Below are 23,338 nucleotides of genomic sequence, written 5' to 3'. Positions count from 1 at the left end.
TATATATATATATATATATATATATATATATATATATATATATATATATATATATAAAGAAATTATATTAAATATTAAAAAGAGAAATAAATAAAGTAATATACATTGAGTATATTAAATAAATTTTTAACAAGAAAAAGACAAAATTGACGTGGTAATCTGATAAATCTCAATTAAGGAACGCCGAAGTACAGAGCAGCGATACCTGTTTGTTTACAGGACTAGAATGCGATTTCTAATTTAGTGGTTTTAATTCGTCTGTACTTTCTCTCGCAATCAAAGCACCTTACACCCGGATCCGATTTTCTCAAATGTAATTTGTCGGATTACTAGCTATATATTTTTTCTAGCCTAAACAGTTATTTGTGACTATAAGTTTCTAAAAAAAAATTTTTTTTAATTTTTAATAAGGATTCTGAAAATACATATTAAGATCGATCTTTAAGGAATAACTTATATATAAATCTGTTGAACGGCCGCAAATTATTTCTGGTTGAATATTTTTTATTTAATTGTCCAATAAATTCGATTCAGATAAATTATAAATTTTACAAAAATTCCTTGAAACACGTTAATTTTGAATGAAATGTATTTTGCTCCATTATTAATTAAGATTTTCAATATTAATCGTTTTTTAAAGACAAGGAAGAGGATCTAATTAGCTGGATCTTTATCTCCAACATATTAACGTACGCATGATAATGCAAGTTTTATATTCAAATTATATTTTCTTACTTATTTATTAAAAGGAGTTTTTTGAATTGAGTTTCAAAACTTAACATGATACTGTGAGTAGCTTTAAAAGTTTTTCAAAAATCAAGTGTGAAAATACTTAAATTAAAATTTTAAATTTGGTAACTAGTTTCAATAATACACATTTCAATTAACAAAATAACTAGTTACTTAATTATTTTGTTAGTTAAAATGTGTGCGGAAATAAAATTTTTTTGATTCTCTGCTGATCAACATGGATGAAGAAATTTTTTTTTTTTCAGTTTGACGAGTTCCTTAAAACCGATAATGAAATTTAAATGATATTGTGATTTAATAACAGTTACTATGAATTTTATTTATGCATTTATTCTTTTGTGGGGAGCGAAAAAGTATTAATTGCAGTTTAAACTGATGGAAACCAATTGGGATGATGCCAAATATTATTTTAATTTAAATCCCACCAAAACAAAGATATTTATCAAAAATCCAAAAACAGACTAGCGTATACTGTTTAATTACCTTTCAAAAAATGCAAAATTCTTGCATAATTTTCTCGGAAAAAGTTTATATTGTCTAAATAGTTTATTTAGTTGTTATAGTCTAAATATAGTTAATATAGTCTAAAGTTTATATAGTTATTATAGTCGAAAGTTTACCTAGTTATTATTGTCTAAAATACCTCATACTTTATTTCTTAAATGATGATCAGGTAAAGGCCTTGTATTTTAGCTGTATTGAAAGCTATTTGTCGAATAGAGTGAAAATAGACTGTCAGTTTATTTGTGGAAATTGAATTAAAAGGATTAAAAACATATTTAGATTTTTCCTCGTCCATCCCCACCCCCTCAACAGTTGAGAAGAGTCTCTGAACAGCAGATGATTAAATAACAATTTTATGTTTCATGGTCTTGCGTCATTTAATGCAATTTAAATTCCATTAGTGTGAATACCTTAGGATTCTAAAGAATCAAATCTGTCAGTAATTATCTGTTTGCAAAATGATTTATACTCTACGTAAGACTTTTACGCTTTCAACACCCTTTACCACATTGCCTGCGGCAAACAAAGCGGCACTAAATTTATTTCATCATCTATGAGGAATTCTAATATTGAAGATGTATACTGAGATAATCTTCGGAACTTGTATTTCCAGCTCTAATTTTTTGTAAGATATCAAAAGTCAATGATCGGACGGTTAGAATTATAAGAATTGTTGGGATATTCATTTACATTTAATTTTCTAAGTAGAAAGGTAAAGCTTCTAAACATGATGAGAACTTGTATTGCTTTATGTACTATTTTAGTTCTGATTCACATAGCTGTTGCACCAGGTTAGTTTTTCTTTCTCTTTTTTTTATCGTGATTATTTATTTATTTTTTAAGTTAGGTATTTTTGTAAATTACTCATCATACGTAATCAACGAAGAATTTTTTTTTAAATGGGCCCAGACCACAATTTTAAAAATGTTGAAAATTCGTGAAGCATTGTTTTGAATTTTTTACACTGTTTCACCACAAAAAAGGATACAAAAATTGGCCCCAGATTTTCTATCAGCTATTTATAAAAGCTTTTGAAATTATAACTGCGTTAATAAAATTGAGGTTTCTAATTTTTGACAACAACTGAAAATATTATACTTCATTGTTTTTTCTTTTGGTGTTAATTTTAAATAAAAATGAAAACTATTTTTATAATGTTAATGTTTGAAAAAAATTATAAAATTTTTTAAAATTAAAATTTTGTATTTTTTAAAAGTTTTTTTAAAAGAATTATTATGATATAAAATTTAGAAATGTTGTGCAAATTTTCTAAAAATAAAATAAAGTATGATTCTTAAAATAAATAAATTCTAAATTTTAGGCAGTTATCTTGAATAGGTTTTGAAATACATCGTTTTAAATATATAAAAACTTTTTTAAATAAAAAATAATAATCAATGAAGAAACAAAGAAAAAGATTATGGAGAAGCAGTTTTCGTAATTTCAACATTAAGTTTAATAAGGAAACAAAACGAAACCAAGTCTGACATCGCAATTTTACTGAGATAAAAACATACTTTCTTTTTACCAATTAAAAGTTATTTTATTGCATTAATTTTCTAAATAAAAACGAAAAAAGCTCATGATTTTTGTGACTTTTATGTCCGTAACCCCTTAAACTGGCAACTTTTTAAATAATTTATTTCCTTAACCACAAACCACATTGATTACCCAACTAATTAAGAGATAGCACAAACATAAAGAAGAGTAATATTCTTATTTAACAATATAGGGGAATAAACAAACTACAATCAATGCATTTTATTTATTGGTTACTATCTCAGCTATAAATTAATCGTCACAAAAGAAAACAGACACCCAATAGTTACTTTTAAAATTTTTTTGAAAAACCGTATTTATTTATGGTTTCATCCAATTTGATTTGTGCTCATGGTTAGCTTTGATTGCTTATGAACGTTGGAAAATATTAAATTTAACACGTATATAAAGTATGAAATGATCATGTTTCATTTTTTACCTGTTTGGCATTTCCGGATTTTCACATTTGCTGATAACATACATAATTCGCCATATTGTTCATATTTTGCTGCTTAATGTCAAGGTTACTAGAAATGTATATTATATTTTTCATCAGCTTTTTTATCTCTTTATGACTAATGACTTAATTCGATTGTTTAAAATGACACTTCTGTTCCTTGTCCCTAACTTTATTGTCAGACATTTAAATCAAATTTTCTAAATAAGTAAAACATGTTTATATATTGTTCATGTATTTCTTGCTTAATACAAAGTATACTTGAAATTTTTAATAGGATTTTTATTATCTTTTTATCAATTTACAAGCATCAGAAAAATGCTGTCCCTACCGTAAATATTATTTAATAACCACTAAAGGGTTATATCTGGAACCAGATTTGAATAAGTCATTTATATAACTCCCTTTTTATTACGTACAAGTACAAATGTACTAAATTTTTGTACAATAGGTTATTGATTTTAGCTACCAAAACAACATGAAAAGTAAAAATATTTTTATTGGATGACATTTCTGTCCCCACCTTCTATATTTTATCATAGTTTCGTAATTTAGTTTTTATCTCATTGTAAATAACCATTCAAAGGAATAATTTTTAAAAAAAATTCACATAATGCTCTTATAGGTTTTGGCAATGTTATTTTTCACCATTTTGTCATTTGTGTCCATGTTAATAGTGTCTCTTTAAAAGCATTTATGGAGGAGATAAAAGTAACTATTAGAGAGACATTAGCATTGACTGCTATTTTTACTGTTTTTTTCACGTGAAATATTTTAAAATAATACTAAGTTTAGGAAATAATTAAAATGAAAATTATCGTGTAATTTATTTATTCATATTTTTTAACCAATGCACTTAGTTTGTGTCTCAAATATATATAATGTGATGAGTTATCTGATTTGTTTTATATGCGACGCAACAGAAGTACGCAATCATCTCAATTTGCACCACAGATAATCTATAAAGTGGTAATAATTACAACACTGATGAGATGAAAGGTCAAAGGTATGAGGTATGAGTTGCTGAGATATCTGGTATCCAGGACATGTTAAAAAAAATTAAGGAGCTTGAACTAATAAACTTTGTTAATAGGACTAACAAGCTAAGTAACCTCCTACTAAACTAACAAACCAATAAACTTCGTTAGTTAGCAATAGGTTCAACTAATATACTTTGTTATGCCTTTCCGATGAATACAGAAGACAGGAAAGTGATTTTATTGGCCTTCAAAATCGGACAAACAAGAGCAAAATTGTGTATCACCGTGCTCAGTGGATTGAAATGAAACAATTAATATAACTTGTTTTACAAAAATAAAAATTATTAATGTGTCATAAATGGTGTATTTCAATATAGTAAAAAGAATTAAACTTAATTACTATTTGAGTTAATTTTTACTTCAAGGTCACTCAAGACCCTTAACAGACATTAGTGCCTCTTAATCTTATAAGAATAAAGAATTACAAAATTATTTTTAGTTAAATGTTAGTTTAGTACACACAAACTTGTGAAAAATTTGTACATTTAATAGATTAAATAAGCGTATGAATTATGCATAATTTGAATTAAGAAAAAAAAATTTAGATTAAAAAAAAATGAAACTCTTGAAATGAAATTGGCAGTTGTTGTAAAATTTTGTTGTTCTATTTTAAATTGTTTATCTAAGAGATTATTTTTGAGCTATTATTTTGGAGGGTTAATTACTGCGTATTTTTAAAGTGGCTAAATTCATTTTGAAAGAATTTATTCAATTAATAATAAAATTGTTAGAGGGGTAGTAGTGAAATTTTTTTTGCCTCAATAAACAATTATTTCCTCACCAAATATGCATACTATTCGTATCAGGGTATGTTTCATGATCGCCAATCGTGCCTAGATTGATTTGAAATTTGAATGAAAATCTCTCATTGTACAAAAGGGAACGAGATACTACCTTTTCATTTTACAAGTTTCGTTTTTCAGACAATACCACACTAGATTAAAGAAAGTCGATGACGGGGGTCAGAAATTTCGTTTTAAAAATCATATTACAGTAAGTTTGCAATTACTGAGGATCAGATGTGATTTTATGCCAATAATTTGGCTTAAAAATATTAAATGTGTAATCTATGTACAAATGTTATTAAATTTATGTTTTAATACAAATGAAAATTGCCTCGTATCGATTCCAAGGCTGCCAGCAATTTTTATTCAAATTAATAAGCACTTAAGAAGCTATACTTAAAAATTAGGAGCTTTTTTTAGAACTTAAGCCACACCCGCATATATTTATTTAAATCAAATAATATGCCGAATAATTTAACAACGAAAGAAAATACGTAAAGAAAGCACTGAATACAAAATTTTTTCAGAATTTCTTATAAATTTACTTGTTTTAGGTTTTTCATTTACGAAGCTTATAATTAAATTTGTTTTTATTTATTTATAACATTGGACATTTTGTGCATCGCCTTTTTTACTTTAGTTTCTCATTAGCTGTTACATCAGTTTTTATCGTATTTTGTTCAGCTTCCATTATATTATCATTTTGTAAAGCAGCTCTAAAAATTTTGCTGTCTTTAGTGATTCATTTTTTGTTACAACTGCTTGTTCTTCAACAGTTTTATTTAAATATTTAAGTTTTTATTTTAGATCAACAATTTTTTTTTTCAATTTCTCTTTATTTGCTTTCTTCTTATTTTGAACTCAAGTTGCATTTTCTTTTTCTCTCTCTTCTTTCGCTAGATATCTATGATATGCCTGATATGCAACATTAGCCATTTTAATTACATTACTTGTATTGGAACTCGAACAGCTTGGTTTGAGTAATGATGTTTTGAAACGTCAACACTGTTTAAACTTGCATTCAGTATTCATTCTTTCATTAAGGTTCTTTCTTTGGAAAGAATGCGATTAGAAATAGAAAACCCTCGCACTATGTCTGAACTGCCGTGGTAAGGACTACCCTTACCATTTAAAAATATAGAAAGCTATAGGAAAGCTTCTAAAAATATAGCTATAGGGTATTTCAGTTTTCCATTTTCTCCTTTAGCATCAATATAAGTTGACCAAAATGAATCGATTCGATTGGCTTTAAAATTTTCTTGACTGATCTGGGAAAATTTTCACTCATCTATGGGCACATCAATTTAAATATCGATTGTGAAACTTTGTGCAAGTTTAGCAGTATTTGTTTCTTGATTATTTTTAAAAGCTGTAATCAGGCACTGGAGGGTTCAAAATTTTTAATTCGCATTTAATATCATCATGCATGAAATCTACAAAAGGATCTTCCCATTTGAAGAACAAAGTAAACTGATTAACCAGTTTTGCATTGGATATAATGAAGAATGATTTGCCTTTCATAATTTTTTAATTAAAATATTCAACTATTATTCTGATACTGCATTAAGTCTTTGCTGTCCCTTTCAGGATGGAATGAATATATTGTAAGAAATATTTACCTAGTCAATTCCATTGTTCTAAGAGCCTTTTTGTAAGTTCTAGCACCAACCACCTGCTTGAAACAAGTTTTATCAATCTTAGTATTAGAATTTCTTCCATTTAGCCTTCTCTTCTTGATAACTATTCATTGAACTAGTTGCATTCTGGTTAGGCATTGAAATAGTTGCATTCTGATTAGTTATCTAACAGTTGCTGACATCAGATCCATATTCTTCGAAGTCTTTTAAAAAAATGTAATGCGCTCGTTATGCATTATGCATGCACCAATGCCCAATATTCCTTTTTTTCCCCTGACCATAAGGATTTTTTTTAATAAAAAGCTTGTTTTTTTTACAGTGAATAAGTCATTAGTTGCAACGTAAATTATATTTTTAAAAGGTTGCTTTGAGTATGCTTTTCAGAATATTCACTTTCAGGTGTTCAGTATTTGTATGCTCCATAAGAAACTCTGTAAGTGATAAAAAAAACTATTTGTTTTTTCTTGTCATACCAGGAATTTATCTTAACTTGAAGTAGTTTTCTACCAGTATTATTAATAGTCTCGTTATAAGTGACTGATTAATACGCAGAACTTGGTGAGTTTTTTACTATTTCCTTAAAGCAGTGTTTCCCAAACTTATGAATTTTGTGTACCCTTTCTAAATTTTTAGTAACGCTGTGTACCCCCCATAAAAAAAATGAATGTATTTTTTACTATAAAAAAATGCACAAAAGTTAAAAATCACAACTGGCTGTTGACACCACGAATTATTAACTGTTAATTCTGCCAAAAATAGCCAATAGAAAAACACGTAATCGTAAATTTTCATGGCTAGTTTTGTTTTTAAATAAAAATTTTTGAAATTTTCATATGTTGCAAGATATTTCGCATAAGAACGCGTACCCCTGCTGAACTGTTCCCGTACCCCTGGGGGTACGCGTACCACACTTTGGGAAACACTGCCTTAAGGAATTAAGATCCTTAAACATCTATTATAGAATAACTAAGTTTGTTTTTTATGTAAAGGGAATTTATCAGGCACTTCTGGGAGCACTTTGCAGCGAACAGCATCACGATCATTAAATGGCACAAGAGAAAAGTTTGAAGATACTAGTTTAAGAGCTCATAATGATTCAGCTATGCGTACTTGGCGACGCTCGGTGGCTGAGCAGTAGCGCTTCGCGCTGTCGTGACACAGGTCCCTGGTTCGATTCTCGGGCCGGGCAAAGTTGACTCAGCCTTTCATCCCTTCTGCGGGTCGATAAATGAGTACCAAGCATGCTTGGGAACTAAACACTGGGGGTTTCGCGTTCGGCTGACCACCTAACCGGAACATCTGCTCCTGCACCCCAGAGCCCAAAGGTCAAGAAAACTGAGATGGGCACAGTAGGAGTTGGCCCTCTATGGGCTGTCGCGCCGCTGAGTTTAGTTTTATACGTATGTTGCGTTGCAGAGTGGAGTTGCATTATAAACAATGATAACTAGATTAAACGAGTTTAATTCATCAGAATTTTGTCCATGCATTTTACTTTCAGCATGCCCGTTAATTTTGCTGAAACTTTTGTTAATCGGGAGTATTATTTAAACGAAAAATAATGAAAAGAAAATGCTTTATGCTGCTATTTAGACATGAATTTTAAACAAATCTAAATTTTCCTGGTAAAATTTAACAAAAATGTTTTCTGGAACTTTACGGAACCCCACAGTGGTGAAAGGATTTTATGGGACCAACTTAAGAAATCAAGGCGATTTAGGAAAAAGAAACAACTGGTAGCACTCGTTTTATTTAATATCCTTTTATAGAACCGTGGTGGCTTAGGGGAAAGAGCGTTCGCTTTCCAATGAGGTGAACTGGGTTCGAATCACAGCGAGGGCTGGTCGATATGAATTGGGCATCCGGCTCACTCCGACCACAGTGCTGACCTAAAATAAGATATCCTCAATGGTAGACGGATCATAGGATACAATCACCTTTCAGTCAGGCAAACCGTGAGAAGTTTTTGGGGTTTTCCTCTCCATGTAGTGCAAATGCGGATTGGTTCCATAAAAAAGTCTTCCATGACAGCAAATTTCTTCCAATACTTGATCCAGGAGTTCCCCTGTCTTTTGGATTAGGTTCAAAATTACAACGTTATAGATTTGAACATTGGTAGTCAACCAAAAAATTGGGTCAGCTGTTCAGCGACTTATATAAAATAAAATATCCTTTTATGGAGTCGTGGTTTCTAAGGGACTACAGCACTCGCGTTCCAATGAGGTTAACCGGGTTCGAATCCCGGCAATGGCTGGGTGATTCGAATTCCGCAACCGGCTCGCACCGACCGCGTTACGAACGTAAAATATCCTCATCGGTAGACGGATCATGGGTAGAGTCCCCTTGCCGTCAGGCTAACCATGGTAGGTTTTCGTTGTTTTCTTCTCCATGTTACGCAAATATGGATTAGTGCCATCAATAATCCTCCACGAGGCAAATACTCCCCGATACTTGTTCCAGGAGTTCCCTCTTCTTCTGAATTGGGTTCAAAATTACAAGGCTACTGAGTTGAACATAATAGTCGTAATCCCGAAAATTGGGTCGACTGTTCAACGATCGTTATAAAATAAAATATCCTTTTATAAACAGTTCTATGGAATTTTTGAAAGAAAAGGTATATATTGAAAAATAATTTTATGGATAATATATAGTCTATAAACATAATCCATGTTCGATTTCGTATGTCAATAATAACTTTTGTTTATAAGCTTACCTTTAGTGCTATCTATTTATCAATGGGGGGCCCTAAAGCGTTGAATCTGAAATGAGAATCTTGTAGCAATGTGGATTGGTTGGAAGTTATCTACATAAATAAAAAAGTTAATTAAATGTAACATGTGTAAAATTATGGAAAAGTAACCAAAATAATAATTAAGCGTGGAAAAAATAAAATGAGTTCGAAAAGTAACTAAAATAGGTATGATTAATAAAACAGAATTATAAGTTTTGAATGACGCTTGATATTTTATTTTTTATTAGATAAAATAATCTAATATTATTCTTATCATATTTCTATTCTTATCTTTATCTTATATCTTAAATCGGATCATGGATTTAAAATTTAATATTTTAAAAGTTATACTAATGTTAATAATTAAAACGATACCAAGTTTGAGTGTTTTAACGATTTTTATCTACAGAAGTGCAAAAAAATTCAAATTATATTACGAATTAAAAATAGGTCATAGTAAAAGAAAAGCACATTGAGCCAAATAAGATAAGAGACTCATCCTTTAATAATCAGGCATCTGAACCATAGCTTTGAGTAAATAGAAAGCATCGATAATGTCCTTTCCTTTAACCATACATAACACATAATTGCTTATCTTTAAGAGTTTCCATTCTGGGCCTCCATTCTGCCTCAATAGAAGCTAATGCAATTTCTTTCAATGCAATTTCTTCTCCAGAAACTTATCGAATTAGACTTAATCGAATATATCTTGCCTTCTTGATTACGTGGTTAATGAATAGCGAACTTATGTTTACGCATCCAGGCACCGTCACAGCTTCCACTATTTAACATATGTAAATAAATAGGCAGATGCGTTTTTTTATGAACTTAATTATAAATAAATCCCTGTAATTCTTTAAAAGGAATAATATAAAAATATTGACTATAGCTTGAAGAAAATTTGTGTCGTCTGTCAAATCATGGATTAACCCCTTCCTTCTCGCTCCCGTGAAAATGACAGGTTGATATTTCGTTCGTTATTTCTCGCTCCCGTGATATCGACGGACTGGAAACTAATTAAATTTTTTTTTGCCCGGAAAACATTTTATTTCTCATTTTACACACCAGATAGCAGTACCAGGATATTTTTAAGGTAATTATAGATATATAGTTTATTTTAAACCAGATGCCAGCACTAAAGTCAGCTAATCAGCACTGATCAAATGCGTGTATTTGTGATATGTTATTTGTAATCTTAGCAAAGTTACCTAGTTAGGCTCTTTGTGAATGCATCTGGTTTGTGCTTAAGATAAAATTTATTTTTTAACCCCTTCCTTCTCGCTTCCGTGATATTGACAGGGTGGAAACTAATTAACTTGTTTTTGTTTTTCTTTGCCCGGAAAACATTTTATTTCTCATTTTACGCACCAAATTGCAGTACTAGGATATTCTTAAAACACATATTTTTAAAATTTTCCTTGCTTGCTGGAAAACCAACATTTAACACTGAATGTTGGCTTTTCCTAAAAATCAAATTTTTTAAAATTTCAAGCTAAAAACAAATTAAAAATGCATATATATATAGTTCATACACATAGTTTCATATAATTTTCAAGGATAAAAAAAATAGACACTTTTATGATCGTTTTCTTGAAAATTAACCGATCATTAAGGGGTTAACTAGGCCTGTCTCAATACATCGTATTTTAAAATAGCATTTATGCTGTTATGTGTTGCTATTTAAAATATTTCTGCAATTTACAAATTTATGGTTTGATGGCAACAAGTGTGATTATCATGCCTGTCCCCATCAAACCATAAATTTTCTTAGACCATAATATGGCGGCAACTTGAAAGAGTTTATTTTGCATTTTAAACCTTGATATTAAATTTAACGATACAACGATTCAACTGGAACACGGATGTGGTTCAATTTAGTGCCTGGTTAAGGTTGAAACAAAGTCAAAGATATGATATTTCAATGTACCCATATTAGAGTTCAGAGTTTTCAAAGTTTTTTTTTTGTTTAAATCACATAAAAAGTTTTCAATGAACCTATAATAATTCGTCATTGATACTTAATAATATACAATGGAATGTGTCAATGCTTTGTTATCAATTTATTTTCTATTTTTAGGTGTGAAGAAATTAATTGATAAAACAAGACCTTTCAGTGTATATGCTGAGGTAGGTTTTGTATTGAAGTCTTGTGTAATTTTTATTTAAGGTAAAATTTACGTAAACGGTTATTATTTTATAAGTATTTTTATGAATACGTTTTTTATGAATTATATGTAATCGAGAAGTTTTCTTAATCTTCTTTTTCATTCCACTCATTCCGTTTTTCCCCTTAATATTTAAAATCTAATGTTTTATCGTTATGTATATTATTATATTATTATCATTATATATCAAAGCTAATGTTGTATAAAAATAAATATATAGATAAAAAATACAAATTAAATCAGACAAGTAAGTTATAACTATTCTTACCATTTATCTTGTTCTGCATTTTAACTGCAAAGCTGGCCTTTTTAAATATCAAATATTCTATTTTTGTAATTGCATAGAACTTGTTCTATAATGCAATTTTTATTTTCTAACGTCGCCTTTAATTGCAAATTACTTGGAATTGTTTTTAAATATTTACTGAGTATGACTAAAAGTAGTTTTTTAAAATTTAATTGTTACAACTAATAACTGTTACAACTTTTTAGCTATTATTATGTTTCCTTTCAATTTCATAAAAATCCCTCAAACCATGTTTTTCAAAAGTTAAGGACCAAACGTAATTAGTTTTAAGTCTGATAAAAATAGAATTGTTTTCTCCTTGTAAGTCTAGTGAAAAAACGATTTTACTATATTAATTTAACATTTATTAAACACTGTCGTTACATTGCCTAACATTTCATTGCATTAACATTTCATAGCATAATTAACGAATTCATTTATTTACAGTTAATAATAAAGTTTCTGATAAGCACATAATTTATTTGTTTAAATTTACTTTTTTTCCAAGCTAAATTAGAGTTTAGAAAGAATAAAAGTGAACTATTTATTCTGGTTTTAAGTAAATTGTCATCTAATTAAGTAAAATATTGATAGAAAGGTATCTACGTTCCTTCTTTGATAATCTCTACTAACCCACTAGTGCAGGGGTGGCGAACCTTTATACACCAAAGTGCCATTATTTCTAAAAAATTGTTTAATGAAATCACAGACGTGCCGTCAAATAATTTTGACTTCATGATTATTGGGAAAATAATAATACTAAATTCTATCAACTCAAAACTCGTTATTTACATTGAAAAGAAAATACATTTTGCAATGTCTCAGTTAGACGCGTAATTCAACTTAAAGTAACATCAGTGGGACTTCTGTTATTGCAGATTAAATGACAAATAACTTATATTAGGTTATAAGGTATTAGTTTGAGCAGGACTGTTGATTTATTTGCTAGTTATTTATTGTTAGCTTGTTTTTTTTATGGTCATTAATTGTCTTTTTAGCATTAATTAATTGCTAATTTTTTTTACTTATAATTGTTTATTATTTTGTTCGTTTTTTGTGAATTTTAATTTAATTGTTACATATGCTTCATAGTATAATAGCATTTGTGTAATAACAGTTCATAGTGCAATAACAATTGTGATCGGTGGCGTGCCCGAAATATTGTGTCGCGTGCCATTGGTTCGCCATCCCTGCACTAGTGCAAAGCCTCCCTAGGGATAAAAGATGGTCACTAGTACTAGCGTTTAATAGTTGAATATTTTACGGAACTAAACTATATTTTATAGAACTATTCTGTGTACAATGCGTTAAAAAAACGGTCAACCCTGAATAACTTTCGATCTACTAGTCGGAACTTCACGTTTTAGGACCTAATCTTAATGGTTAAAGGGGGTGACCTCAAATATGCTAATTAAATAATGCAGACGATATTTGAAGTTACGAAAACATATATAAAAATGCACTTTCTCTGGCAAAACATGCATTTTTATCGATGGATTCGGTTTTCTAACTCCCAAAATATAGGGGGTGGCCGCAATCTGGGAAATATGTTCCTGATAGTTTGGTCAAGAGAGCGGTCAAAAATTTGGACCACTTAATGTTAATTTTATTTAAGTATTTAGCTATATTTAAAGAACGTTTCAAATAATTTCAAAAAATTTTGCATGTCATTATAAAATTCGTCTGTTTAAAGATAATCCTATGCAAAAAATAACTTTTAGTAAATATGAATTAGTTTTTATTCTTTTCTTTAATAACAATTGAAAAAGTTTTTAATTGTAAGGTATACAATTTTTCACATCATTTTAAAGAAAATACTTTTACGTGGCAAAATATAAAATTTGAGCGAAATCGATCAAATAGTTTCTGAGAAATTGAAGTCTTTAAGAAGAAGTCGTATTTTTAAAAATTTGTTTTCTTAGGAATTATTTGACCGATTTCATCATTAGATCAAAAGTTCAGGGTAGTCTGTTGATTTTTTGTGACCTGTACAATAATATATTTATAATATAAATATTTATACTTGCATCTGAAATCGGTTCATGGTGCTTTTTAAAATTTAAAGTGATTAATAATAAATAAGACTGCCTCCATTTGTGCCTCCATTTAGTATCAGAAAGACAATTACATTTTAATCAGTGTCGTAATATGGAAATAAATCTGACAATTACCTGTTAGGTCAACCTCTATAATAGATTCGGCTGTTACTTGGTTGCAATATATATACGTGAAAAAAATCTCAATACGTGAAAAAAATATAATTTCGCCAATTAATTTCGCCAACCAATTTAAAAGTAAAAATGTTAGAAAGTCTTTTACGCAAATTTTATAGGAAAATTGGTTTTAAAGCAATTAGGATTTTACTTCCATTGATTAACTGTCATGATAAATAGGGCACCCACTCGTTTTAATAAAAGAAAAACTATTTAAAACTAAATAAAGTACATGATTTATTAGTTTAGCAAGGTTTCGTCTTTCAACTAGTATAGCAGTTTAAATTTTTCTCGAATACAAAAGTTTTCCTTCATTTTCTGAAGAAATTTGAGAATTATTTTTTTTTCTTTCTAGAATCTAAATAATTTAGAAATGAAAATAAATTAGGCATCTGAATTTATCAATTTTTTAGTTCTTAATATATTTTTTAAAATTAAATGAGAAATTTAATTCTATCTATGGGACAGGCAATCAAAATTTCATCCGTTCTTCTGAATTTACCATCTCAATTCTTATTATTTTGATTTTTAATAAAGCAAGAATGAAATTTGATGAGTTATAATATCTTATATTTCTAATCGTCTAAGCGAATATTAAAAAATGAAAATATATCTCTAATACCATTGTTTTAATTTGTTTTATGAAATCATTTCAACATTTTCTACATAAGTACACACGTGGGAATTCGTTATTAATAAATGTCACTCATCCTACCGCACTCTAATGCTCCCCAATATGAGTTACTAAAAATAATTTCGATTAAAGCTAGCGTTTATCACCAAATTCAATATTTGATGGCACTTATATGAAATAGCTTCGGGATATATGTGACGCATATTTTAGTGATTTGCATATTTTCGAGATAAAATGAGTTTGAGCCGGGGATCGCTCACGAAGTCTGAGGTATCGAATGGAATTTTTATTTTACTTCTCAAGAATTCTGTTTATTGTTTAGTTTTCCTAAAATATTTCTGAGGTTATTAATTACTGTAGATTTGAAGGAGTTTACTTAAATCCGCGCTCCTCAAGTTAAAGTCACGAAATATTTCTAATTTGTGCTTCCATACGCGAATGTGGATAAATATTTACTTAATGGTGCACTTTATCTATTAAGGGCCCTTCTCATACTTAAAACGGATTCTAGTTCCTCTACTTTAATCTACGGATAACGCAATTTCCTTATTTATTAAGTATCTAATTAATATTTTGGAATGTTTGCATTTTTTTAATTTTATTTATTCAAATGTGTTCTATTGAGCCTGAGAGGAAGGTTTAGTTCCATTTCTTTTCGGTAAATTTTTTTCTCTGTCAGTCATAAAGTGTTATTCTTGTGGGAAGGATTGCTTTGAGGACTATAGTTGGAAAAGTTAAAATCACCCCAAATTGTTTAAGCCTTTGCCGTTCGTGAAAATTAAAAGAAAGTGCAATCGGCTTAATCACCAGAGGGAAATAGTTATTGGATTATTAGATTTCACTTTGATCATGAACTTTATTTAGAATCAAAATGTTTATTGAATTTTGTTTTAATGCTTTTCTTAGGAATGCCGTGAAGATCTTAACGAATGCTTGGATCACTCGTGGGCTCATTTACCTGATGTGAGTTCATTTTACTATATTTTGATTGTGTTCATAATAGAATTTTTAGCAGTTTATTTTGTATGGATTTAGAATGTTTAAAGTAAATTGATTTGTTATAAGGTGCCAACGCTTATAGTTAGTTAAAGTTTGAAGTTTAGACAAAATTTAAAAAAACAATTTAAAAACTAAAACAATTTAAAAGAATATTTTGTTTTCAATTATTTCGTAATAACTGTCCTTAATGTATATCTTTAGAAATCTTATCATAAATTAAGGGGAAAAAACGTGCACATTATAGGTTACAATCTAATATTTACGATGAAACAAAAAAAAGTTATCTAATTATGGTGAACAATGTAGTGGAATGTGATAAAAATAACAAAACCAGTTTAATTTTCTGCTGAACCTTTAAAACTGACTGAAATTTCATTCTAATCCTCACTTCCAGCCCTTTCTTTTTAATATCCATCAACCAAAGAGGACTTGGAGTTTTCAGTCCTGCCTTCTTGTTTATGATTCACCAATTTTTGATATTTTGTTCTTTTTCCTCGGTTAAATATCAGTTTGGGACCCTTAATCCGGTTTTTCTGCTGCGTTTGTGAAAGGAATTCTAAAAGTATATAAAGTCAGAGATTACAGAATGCCCTGCATCTTTTTCGGATTAGTTTTTATAATATCCAAAAGAGATGCATTTTATTTATTATTTTTCATTTAATCAATATTTGGGTAAAATATATAATTGTAAGAAAACGTTTTTCAGGAACATCACATCCCTAATTTCAAATTTCTATAATTTTTTTAACAATTTGTATTGCATCCTTAAATTTACGAATGTTCCAGATTTTTCTACTAAAGTAAGAAGTCATTATCCTTTTCTTTTTGTAATTTTGCATTCCAAGTGAATTAAATGACTCTTTAAATTTAAAAATGATTGTTTCATCCGGAATGGAATGCATTACCATTTGATCACTAATCAACAATATACAGGGTTATAGATTTTCTCCTTCATAAATTAAATTTCTACTGTAATACAGAATACATCCTATTTTCAATAAAATTGAATTTCTATTCTATCCGATCCATCTTATTCACAAAAATGCTATTTATTTTTTTCCCCTACCAATGTTCCATAACATGATTATTTGTAACTATCAATAGAACTTCAAATTTTGATTCTAAGCATGTTTTTGCATTTTAAACGAAGGGGAAATGTTCGAAGATTCTTATACTATTGATATATCAATATAAACAATAAAACAAAGTTATGAAAGTTACCAAAAAATGCAGTAAAGATAAATTTTAACATTTGATTTTAAGCGCTATTTTTACTGAAAAATTTCCAACCTGAAAATGTGCTCTAAAATTTTTAATAAAATTGAAATTTAGAGAATGAAATGCAACTTTTGATGCAGGAAAATGAAGCTAAGTTAAATTTCTTTTCACTCTAGCCTGCGTGTCAGCTACCCTGCAACAGTTTATTTAATCTTTCTGCGTTCGGAAAAGAACTGTAGTTTGATTAATTCATGACACTTCTCAATACTTATCACGTTTTTCACGTGTAAACCTTCCGATATGCTATGTCATAATGATGGATTTTCGTGGCAACATATAAGAATATGGCGTCCATTCTTTTGATATTTTAAGAGCTTTTGACTTATTTCGAATACTTCTATTTCGTGTTCGCTTAACATCGCAGAGTGATAGTCTGGCAAATATAAATTGTTCGTTTATCTACGAAGTTCACTGATATATGCTATTCTCAATTGTTGAAATTAAAATGTCCAACAATAGTGAAAAATAAAATAATCCATATTATATATATATATATATATATATATATACATATATATATATATATATACATATATATATATATATATATATATATATATATATATATATATATATATATATATATATATATATATATATATATATATATATATATATATATATATATATATATATATATATATATATATATATATATGTAGCATAATAAATAAATACAAAAAGGAAAAACGATGATAATTAAAAAAAACAATAATATTTGAAGAAAATATATTTGAAGCTGAAATACAAAATTTTTTTATCTCAAACGAGAACGAAGTCAAACTAAAAAACCATCTTGTGAAAGCACTAAAAGTGTCAGCAGGTAGGTAGGTACTTTATTTACGACGCACTAGAGTGGCACAATGGGCTATTAGCGACGATCTGGGAAACATCCCTGAGGATGTTCCGAAGATATGCCAACGCAATTTTGATCCTCCGCGAAGGGACCACTCCCCTGCTTTGGGTAGCTCGACGACTGCGCGCGAAATCGAGCATTTTATGCTAGAACAGTTTAACGAGGACCAATACCGAGCACCCTCGGTCCTTACGCAGGCTGATCAAAGTGGTCACCAACCTGCCTACTGATCGCAGCCAGTGATGTTAGACTTTGGTGTTCTACTGGGAACCGGTCCCGCAGTAAACTGATCGTCAAGACACGGCTCCCAGCAGATCACCGAAGTCAAGCATCACTGGCTACGGTCAGTGTGCGGATGGGTGACCACTTGGATCAGTCTGCGTAGGGACCGTGGATGTGTGGTATTGGTCCTCGTTAAACTGTTCTACCGTAAAATGCTCGACTGCGCGTGCAGGTCGTTGGGCTACCGAAGCGGGGGTGCCATCCTCTCTGCAGAGGATCAAAATCGTGATGGCAAGTCTTCGGATCATCCTCAGGGATGTTTCCCAGACCGTCGCCAATAGCCCACTGTGCAGCTCAGACGTAAATGAACAACAGCAACAATCTACTGGGAACCATGTCTTTGGGATCAGTCCACTGTGGGGCAAAGTGCCAACAGAAAGGAAAAATAATAAAAAGAAATAAAGTTGTACGCACTGACATACATGGCAGCATCGTTTTAGGGGGTACTGCCATATAGCCTGTGCGGGAGCACTTTCAACGATTGGCGGTATATAACAGCAGACAATCATGCCCCCTATTGCACCAGGGCAAAAAAAAATCTGACAGCAAGTCAGACAAAGACTATATACTGTATCCCCGAAAGTTCAAGTAGAAGGACAAAAATAGAATTCGAGTACCAAAAAAGGAAATGGGTTCGAAAATGATGTGTAAAAAGATGAAAAAATATAAATGAAAATGGAAAATTTACATAATAATCTCTAAATTAAATAAATTAACCTTAATGTAACGAAAGAAAATAATAAAACGACAGGAAATACAGAAAGGCACTAGATTATATTTCAAGGTAATCTAACCGAACCTTCAATGTTTGGGTCTCCCATCTGTAGCTTAAAGTTTCTCATTACTTCACTTCGGAAGGCATTCCTTTACTGAGTCAGGTATCTATCTTTAAATCCAATCGGACCGTCGCCAATAGCCCATTGTGCAGCCCTAGTGCGACGTAAATGAACTACTATTACTACTTAAATCCAATCGGCATATTACTATGCAGGAGAAGTTTGCGTAAGTTGCAGTTTTTTAAAATAAGTATATCATTGCTGCAAATTAACTTCATGCGATTAATTTTAGATAAAAAAAAATATTTCTATAAATACTAATTGATGAATTAGAATACGAAAAAAGTTGACTTGTTAACAGGGAAAGGGAAATAGTTTATTTTATCATAACTATCAATTTGAACGTCAAATGAATCTGATGTAATGCATAAATCGAGAAAATCTGAAGTAAAATTAGTTTGATTAGTTTTAATTAAAGTTCTTTCTTCTGGATAGATTGTGTTTTCAAAATTAATTCCTTTCGATATTTTATTGATTTTTCTATTATCTTATGATCGTTTGATGGTCATGTAAATAATGTATACTTTCTTTCTAGTCACCACCTATTGGATATTGCTGTGAACACTATAATTATGTAAGTTTAAATATTCAAATTTTTGTATTAAAATAAATTGGAAATAAAATCCGTTACAATTTATTTTTACTTATGTTTCGTTTTTAAGGCTTTTTTTATTACTTACTTATTTCTGATATTTCAGTATTGACTTTTTACAAAGTATATGTTTTTACTTGAATTATTTTAAGAAATATGTTTAAAATCATTACCATAAAATGAAAACATTACTTTACAATAATAAATATTATAGAGAAAGTCCGGCGGATTTATCTTCTATTTATTCTTTAGGTTGTAAATAATTTTACATTTTCTAAATTATTTTAATTTACAAAGTAAGTTAAATACTTTTACCATGTTTTAACCAAGTTATATTTTTTACTATTTTGTTTATTTATTAAAAATTAATGATTATTGGATAATTTTTAACTTCTATTTTTTTTAACAATTATTATTTTTTTCAGTGCCTGTATGGACCATGATTTTTCATTTTTGAACTTGTTTGTGCTACTTTATTCACCATTCAGCATTCACTAATATTTATTTCACTTTTAGACTTTGTTAAATATGAGTTGTTCAAATTGAAAAAAAAGAAGAAAACAATTAAAGTTGTCTAAATTTTTAATTTCTCACATGTATAACAGAAAGTGTATGAATTATTGATGCTGAAGAATATTTAAATTATGGCTCTATTTTCTTTTTAAAAATTGTATATCTTATAAATATTACTCTATGGAATACAATGCAGATGTAAATTATTATACTCATTAAATTTTTAAAGAAAATCGTCGAACGTTATTAATTGTGTATACATCACTGTTTTCAGAAAACTCTTGTTAAAATTATGAAATAATACATCAACCATATGCAAGCCTTAATGTAAAAAAATACAATTTGTTTTATATTCAGGAGTCTTAGAATACATTTTTTGAAATTCTGTGTAGGAATGAGAAAGCTAGTATTTTGTAAATATTTATAAAAATGGATTTTACATTCGCCAATTTTTTTGCGTAGGTGTATGCCTCGAATTCATTAGAAATTTAATTAAATTTCAAAAGACAACTATGGAAGAATCAAAAATTTGAAGACAGAAGATAACCCCCTGGTGCACCAGCAAGAAACTATTAAAAGTTGTAAATGAGAATCAGATATTAAAAAGAAAAGTATCGTGTATGTTTCTAGAATAGCATGGTCACATCTTAAGATAAAAAAAATTACAATTGAGCACTCATTTTTTTAAAATTCTTTTTGTGAAATTAAAATCCTTATTAATTTCTGATAGATTGATTAAATATTTGAGAGGTAAACTTTCAGAATGTTTTAAAAATTGCTATGTTGTCTACCGAACTTTTTTTATAACTTTGTAATAAACTGTTCTACCTGTGTTATGCTATGAAAAGTTGCTTTAAACAAAGCTGAGGCATAGAAGCAACTACAGTTCGTTTGATTTTTGTGAATGAAAATAAATCTGGATCAATTCTGATTGCCATGAAACTTTGGAAAGCAGCCATTTCAGTTTCCTTTTTCGAAGCAGTCCCCGATTCGTAATCTAATTGTGGTGAAATAGTTTTAATTCAACTTTAAAAGTTAAGTGTACTTATTTTTAAAGGGAAAAAAAAAGATTGATCAAGATTATAATTATTTGCTTAAACTTTATTTCGATTTTTTTTTGAGTTTCAACTATAGCACTATCGTCCAAAATTGTCTACAGTGAGTATTCCAAGTTACTAACATTGGTTCAATTGCTGTACTTTAACAGAAATTAAAAAGGGAACACTGCTGTGACATTAAAAACTAAATATATTTTCAAATAAACTAATGGAAACCATAAATACCTGTCTAAATAACTTTTGATTTTCACGTTCGGATCTTCATGTTCCTAGGATAATGGCTCGAGGGAGTCAAAATGCTAATCAAATATGCTAATTAATTAATCTCAAATATGCTAATTAATTAGTGAAGACGATATTTTAAGTTATGAAATCAGACACAAAACCGTACTTTCTCTAAATAAACATAAAATTTTTTATAAGGGATTTGGATTTCTGATCCGCAAAAGCTGAACGAAATCGATCGAATAGTTAATGAGAAATTGAATTTTAAATGAGTCGTTCATTTAAAATTGATTTTCTTAGAAACTGTACGACTAATTTTGCTCACATTTTGTATTTTGCCACATAAAATTATATTCTTTAGAATGTTGTAAAAATTTGTATACCTTACAATTCAAAAGTTTTTTTGACCATTACTAAATAAAATGCTAAATAATAAATATTTGTTTAAAGTATAAAATATTTTGCATCATTTTAAAGAATGCAATTTTGCATTGCAAAAAACAAAATTTGATCACAATTGGACGAATAGTTCCTACGAAATCAAATTCTAAAAATACGACTTTTTTTGAAGTCATTTTTTACATGGAATTATCTTCGGATGAACAAACTATAATAGCGTACAAAATTTTTTAAATTCGCTTATAGAGTTTTCAATATATGGCTGAATACTCAAAAATGTAAAATTATAATAAAGGGGTTCAGATCGCTCTTTCAGACAAAACTAGTAGGCCATATATTTTTTCACAATACTGCTTTAGTAACATTTAAAAAGATAGAAAAAAAATTGAAATTAGATGTCAGTAGGGGGTGTAGCTTGCTTGATTAAAAAAATGTTTTGTTATGCATGTAAGACCATTTTAACTGAGATATTTGCATGTGTGTTGGTTAATATTTTCATTAGATTGTGCCATTGTTCTATAGTCAAGGAGACAAGCATACATTTCAGATATTACTTTTTCCTAAAATTAGAATTTTAATTAGTAATGCAGTTTTTGTAATATTTGAAGGATAAATTAAACATAAAAACAAACAGAGTTTCATGCTATTTTAAATTAATAATGTAAGAGCATTTATCAGAAATACTTCAAAGTGAAATCGTAATTATTTTTATATCAAATAATGGTTTAAAATTATTCATTATATGAACCAACTGAAGAAAAATGTAAGAAATTATTTATAAGTTTCGTTAAATACAGAAATTTTTTTATTCCAATACAGGTCCGGTTTCGTTTTATTTTCCATTGATGTTCTTAATTGAATTTTGTTTCTCCAAATCCGCCGAGATACAAGTTAAAAAACGAAAAACATAATTCAATCATTTGTGTCCTTTGGCAAGTAAGCTTGACAGCATTGAATTTTTTCTAAATAGTTAAGCACAATAAGAAATTTTTTATCCCACTTTTTAAGTTCTTAGTAATAGCTTCAGGATTAATAAGCGTTGATTCCGTAACTTCTTTTTTGATTTATCAATACAACTGTTCAATTTCAACTTTCTTATATGTAACAAGATCATTCAATTTCTGTATTTTTCTAAAAACTGTTAAAAATTTTCAGTTAAAATACAGTAATAATTGAAATATTTTTCTGAGTAAAACTTAAGAAGAAATATTGTAGATCGTGGATTGAGGTGAGTTTTTTTATTAATATGAAAGAAAAGCTTTTGCTTTTCATGTGTTTTAAACCAAATTTATATCGCTTTCATAAAAAATAATAGCAGTATGAATAATATAAAAATATATAAATGATGAAAACAAAAAAAAAGGAGATTTTTTAGAAATAAATGCAGCATAGAAATTGTATTAGGTGGGTCGAAAAGTAATGTCGTTTTGGTGTATTTGATATTTGCTGTCAAGATTCTATTTTTAATCAATAATGTATTCACCCTCGATAGCAACAATCGTACAATGCCGGATCGAGAAAAAATTAAAGCTGTTTTTTAAGACTAACGAATATTTAGAGCT

General features: G+C 29.0%; 1 long non-coding RNA gene across 1 annotated transcript; it reads left to right on the top strand.

The window, feature by feature from the left end:
* The first annotated feature begins 1,850 nt into the window (after positions 1–1,850).
* Positions 1,851–20,327, top strand: LOC147807194 (uncharacterized). The gene is made up of 5 exons (XR_015435763.1): positions 1,851–2,045; positions 11,518–11,567; positions 15,645–15,701; positions 19,525–19,563; positions 20,007–20,327. It is a non-coding gene; the product is annotated as an uncharacterized LOC147807194 (long non-coding RNA).
* The last annotated feature ends 3,011 nt before the right edge of the window (positions 20,328–23,338 follow it).

Source organism: Parasteatoda tepidariorum, chromosome 7, assembly GCF_982258835.1.
Source record: "Parasteatoda tepidariorum strain Cologne lab strain chromosome 7, Ptep-v5.0, whole genome shotgun sequence".
In the NCBI taxonomy this organism is placed as follows: domain Eukaryota; kingdom Metazoa; phylum Arthropoda; class Arachnida; order Araneae; family Theridiidae; genus Parasteatoda; species Parasteatoda tepidariorum.
The sequence above is the reverse complement of the archived record's forward strand: the minus strand, read 5'-3'. Positions and strand labels throughout refer to the sequence as shown.